Source organism: Chiloscyllium plagiosum, chromosome 2, assembly GCF_004010195.1.
Source record: "Chiloscyllium plagiosum isolate BGI_BamShark_2017 chromosome 2, ASM401019v2, whole genome shotgun sequence".
Lineage (NCBI taxonomy): Eukaryota > Metazoa > Chordata > Chondrichthyes > Orectolobiformes > Hemiscylliidae > Chiloscyllium > Chiloscyllium plagiosum.
In genome coordinates, this window is record NC_057711.1 from 25260111 (window position 1) to 25265811 (window position 5701).

At 40.0% G+C, this 5701-nt stretch overlaps 1 long non-coding RNA gene across 1 annotated transcript; it reads right to left on the reverse strand.

Moving 5' to 3' along the window:
• Nucleotides 1-958: 958 nt before the first annotated feature.
• On the reverse strand, nt 959-1813 carry LOC122565330. Its single transcript, XR_006316133.1, has 3 exons — nt 1623-1813; nt 1169-1226; nt 959-1076 (listed from the first exon to the last, which is right to left on the reverse strand). It is a non-coding gene; the product is annotated as an uncharacterized LOC122565330 (long non-coding RNA).
• Nucleotides 1814-5701: the final 3888 nt, after the last annotated feature.

Sequence of the window (5701 nt, forward strand, 5' to 3'; positions counted from 1 at the left end):
GGAAGGAGCACCAGATTAGATAGAAGGGCATTACGAGTACTATGGAGTACTATAAGAAATAGAAAGGCAGGGCTAGAATTCATATAAGTATTCACTAAGTATGTTCAATAATGTTGGTGAGTTAAAAGCACAGGAATGTGAAGTAGCAATCAGGAAAGGTGGTTTCAAATGGTGAGGAATGGTTACATAAACTGCAATAATACAAGGTATTCAGGAAAGATAGGAAAAGAACTAAGGGAGGTTTAGTGCCTGTACTGATAATGGAAGACATCGTCATGTTAGAAAGATGGGATGTCCTTGAGGGGGCAGAAAACAGAGTCAAGTTGGTACAGTAGAGAAGCAAAAGATAGATGATCATATTACGTGGCCTCCAAATAGTGAGTGAGAGTCAAAATTGCAAATCTAGAGAGAGATCAGAGAGACACCCAAAAAGATGAAGAATGATGCTATTAGGGTCTTTCGTCATCCAAGGATCAATAGGGATAATGATAGACCAAAGTCTAAGGAGTGGGAAGCATAGCTGAAGTACATTCAGGAGAACTTCTTTGGTCAGTCCAATTAGGAAGGAGGCATTGGTTGGTCTGGTTCTTGGGAAGGAGGTGACTCAAATGGACCAGGTACAAGCATGACCATTGTATCGTTTAGCTGGGTGAGGAATGGACAAGAGCTAACTTGAATTGAATTTAATTTAATTAACTTTTTTGTCACATGCACTCAAATGAGTTATACATTTATGTTGCCACTACAGCATCATCTTAGGTACAAAGGTACCTAGGTACAATCCCTTGTTACAGAATAGAGAAATGAAGAACACAAAGACATAGTACAGCTATACACAGTATATCCGCAGGTTAGAAAAAACAAGAGGCAAAGTTGAAAAGACAAACATCACAGTCTGTTTCCAAAAGCTCTCCACAGCAGACGAGTTCAGGGGGCCTCCATGTGATCTGACCACTAGCTGTCACCATGCTCCGCACTGGGCCACTGGTCACGCATGTCCCCACTGCAGCTGCTAACACATCCACCAACCGCCAACCCCTCTATGGAGGCTGGGTTCATTAGGGTAAGAAGGGAACCTGGTCAGGATAAAATGAAACAAATGTTGACACGGATATTGAAACAATGAGCAACCTTTAAGGAAGTGATGTTTGAGGTACAGGCTACACACCTTCTAACAGTGAAAAAAGGAGAAGCAACTCTGATTAGGGCTCCTTAGATGGTTAAGGCTGATAGCGAGCATGATGAAACAAAAAAAAGGTTAAAATATGCCAGGGAGTTCTTCAATGAGAACCAAGACAAATACAAAACCTTGGGAGGAAATTAAAACTGTTTTTTTAAAAAAATGAGAATAGAATTTACATGAAAGAGAAAACTTCTAAAGGAATGTAAATAGTAAGTGACCACTAAGTGCAATGGTGGTGCCTATTAAAGATAACGAAAGTGGTATCTGCTTAAAACAAGATTGAAATACTAATAAGTCCAATGTGTCAATGTTTACTAAGGAAGAGGATCATGGAGAAATATTGGTAGGAGCACAGGTCGCAGAGATGAAGGATGGGATAAAAATTGTGAAGCACCATACAATGGAAATTCTAGATTATAGCACAGAGTGGATAAATCACCTGGTCTGGGTGGCCTGCATCTCAGGAAGGTGGTGATAGAGAAAATAAAACAGCTTGCCATAAACACCACTACATAGGGGGGAGGTCCAAAAGGTTGGTGTGCAGCAAATGTTTGAGAAAGAGTGTAAGGACATCTTCTTAAATACAAGACTATCAGACCAACATCAGTGGTAGGTAATGATTAAAACACAATAATCAGGAGACAAAGCTAATAAGTGATTGAAAAGGTTTGGGTTGATTAAGGAGAACCAGGACAGATTTGCAAATGGAACATTTGGCTCCTCCGAAAGCAGGAGAAGGGCATTGCCATTAAAAATGGCTGCCAAGTTCCAGTGACACATATTGGTTATACCTCTGACATCATTCCTGAAATGCAGCCAGCAGTGTAATGGCTATGTATGTCTTAATATCTTTGTACCTCTTGCACTGGACTGAATAATTTATTTGCAGTGATCTTTCCAACTCAATCTGTGGTTCCAACTGATGCCAGCACAAACACTTTGCTGCGCAAGATCGCTGTCTACGTCTATCCATTACAGAGCAGCTGCCTGCTAAAATTAGCACCTTGCTTTGCCACTATTAATGGGCAGGCAGCTCTCACTTCTCAGAGCACACAGCTCCTCTAACTCAGTGCCAAATGCACCTCCTGACTGAATCAGTACAGAATGACCTCGATTATCCAAACAAGACAGGCAGGGAGTATTTTGTTCGGATAACTGACTGCTCGGATAACTGATTGCTCGGATAATGAATGACATTTTTATGGCACTTTGAGATCTTGTTCAGATAATCTGAAATTCGGATAATTGACGTTTGGATAACCGACTTTGTTCTGTATTTAACTTTAAAAATACTGCAGCCCAGGATCTAGAATTCTTCAATGTGCATGCTGTGCTCCACCTAGTGGTGGGAGTTGACCATAAACACAGTCATTTGTAAAGGGCAGATAGCTCTGGACTGTTCCAAAAGGAAATTCCAAGATTCCAAAAATTCCAAGAATGCTTGTGATGAAGTACCCAGAGAGTGTTGATTAAGAGAACACTGTGATGTTGTCTATGTGTTTTTTTTTTAATTCAGCAAAATTCCACACAGAAGGCTGCTTAACAAGATTGAGTCTTAGGGAATAGGATGTTCAGTATCAGCTTGGATAAAGAAAAAAAATCATTAGGACAGAAGACAACAAGTTTGGTAAATGGTTGTTTTCCAAACTGGAGGACAGTGGTTCTGCCCTAAAGTCAGTGTTAGGACCATACTGTTTTGATACCCGGAAGTGTGGCGTACAGTGAAGATGATATCAATCAACATAAATATGCTAACTAATTGGACAATAAATGTGGCAGATGGAATTTAATGTAGAAATATGTAAAGTGACGTGTTTTGCAGAAGGCAATAGGAGAGACGAAATAGAATTAATGGCAAAATTCTAAATGTGCAAGAACCAAAGGGTATTTATGGACATGGAGGTATGAAGGTTACAGATCGGACTGAATTCACAAACATATGGAATCTTGGGCTTCATAAATAGAATACGTTGAGTACATAAGCAGGGAAAATATGTGGGATCTTTATAAAACTGTGGTTAGGCCATGACTAGAGTATTGGATCCAGTTTACTCTAGGAAAATATTGATGATCCTTTTGTGGATGCAGAGGAGATTTACCGGAATGGTTCCCAGGATGGGGGCTTTTAACTTCAAGGTTAAGTTAGAGACGGTGAGCTTTGTTGCATAATGAAAGGGTGAATATTGATGAACACATTAAGCATCACCCCCTATGATAACGTTCTATAGACATGGGAGAACAGCTCAGAATCTAGGAGGAGTAAGATCTCTATCTACATCCTCCTCTTCCTTTCTATAACAATGTCTATGGTTTCATGTGACTTGTTGCAAACATGCAATAAATTTGATCTTATTTAAGACAAGAGCTTATTCTCAGTAGACTAGCAAGTGGTTTTCCCCTGGCACTGCAGACCAAGTGAGCCATGTAGGCCCCAATTGTAAATAGTGGCAGTATACCTACCCCACAGTGAGTGAGCAATAGTACATGCAGCCTCATATAACAAGGTGCTCAACAGAATTGCTCATACAACAAGCTCGTTCTCTTTGTAAAAGTTATTTTTTTTTTATTCGTTCATGGGATGAGGGTATCATTGGCTAGGCCTGCATTTATCGCCTAGAGTGTTTCTGGAATTACATGTAGGACTGGTCACGTAAAGGTGGCAGTTTCCTTCCTTAAAGGACATTAGTGAACCAGATGGGTTTTCTGACAATGATATTAATTCCACATCTTTTTAATTGACTCCTTTTTTTGAAACCACCTAACAGAAGGAGCTGAACTCAGGTCCCAGCATTTCTGGATTAATAGTCAAACGATAATACTATTGTGCCAACATCTCCCCTTGATAGCAGTGAGTCAGAGAACACAACAGGTTTAGATAAGATTGGCAAAGATAACCTGTTCCCATTTGCTGAGGTTGCTGGGACTAGATGATGGATCTGGAATGTTATAGATGAGAAATGCAAGGGTCATGTGAGGACGAACTTGTTTTTAAGTTGAGGCGCAAAGATTTTGAACTTAGTGTTCAGGGTGGGAGAAGGGAAGGTGATTTCTACAGCAAATAGGATAGGTACTGCATGGGAATAACCTTGCAGAGATATGTGAACAATGCAGAGGAAAGAGAAGGAATCGATTACTGGCATGAACTTGATGGACTGAGTGGCCTTTTTCTGTGTCACAATGACGAGATGAATCTAAGTAATTGGACTGAAACAAGGTCTTGATTGCTGCAAACATGTGGTAAAAATGACAAAGAAGTTGTGCCATTGATGAGGAATGGTATTGTGCACTTTTTGGACAAATGTAGATAAAGGCCCAATGCTTTCAGATGGATTTCATCTTAATGGAGATGTGTTTACCGAGGCTTGGCTTAGAACAGTTTCTTTTATTTGTTCATGGGATATGGATATCGCTGGCTGAGCCAGAAATTTATTACACATCTCTTATTGCCCTGGTAAAGCTGGTAGCAGGCTGACCTCTCTAATCATTGCAATCCTCAGTGTTGCTAAGGATGAAGTTACAGGATTTGATCCAATGACAGTGCTGGGGTGGTCATATGTTTCCATGTGATGATGGTAAATGGTTTGAACAGGAACTTGCAGGTCGTGGTATTCCTATGTATCTGCTGCTGTTGTCCCTGTAGGTAGTGGAGGTTAAGGATTTAGAAGATGCTTTCTGAGGAGCTTATGTAAGTTACTGCAATGCATCTTGTAGATAGATGCTGCTACTGAATGTGTGGAAGTGGTAGATGAGGTGACAATCAAATGTTTTGGATAACATTGAACTTCCAAAGTGTTATTGAACCTGTACTCATCCAGGCAAGTGGAGCTTATTCCGATATCAATGACTTGTGCCTTGAAATTATGGACAGGCTTTGGGGAGTCAGGAGGTGAATTGCTCACTGCAGGATATTTAGCCCCTGGCTTGCTATTGTAGTCACAGCATTTATATAGTTAGTCCAGCTCAGTTTCTGGTCAATGACAGCAGTAATGTAAATCACACAAAATAGCATAGTCACAGCAATAATTTTAAAATGCCATGTGTTTATTTTTCGTCTAATCCTCCTTCCAAATAAACACGAATTGTCTACTTTTTGTTGCTGAAGTTGATGCTACTTTCTGAGGACAGCCATTTCTCTATAATACACTGCGGTGGAATATGAACCGTTTCGGTAACTTATCGTGTGCTGTTCTGTGCAAACGTATTTCTGGTTGTGGGGTAAGATTTATATTTCCTCATGGTGCAGGAGCAGATGAGAGTTGTTTTCAAGCAGACAGCTGTCACTGCTGTTGCTGGTTGAGCCAAGAACAGCAGGATCCGTGTAACAGAAAAAATATTTTCTTTAACTTTAAACAGCATATTCCTATTTTATTGCCTTAGTGAAAACTCTACTACTTGTGTCATCCTTCAAACATCCATTGCACAGTTAATGAAATATCCTCTTTTCTCTTTTCTCAGTCATTTTTTTGATAAATGGTTGAATTGAAATGATTAACTCTATTAAATCCACATGGCACGTAA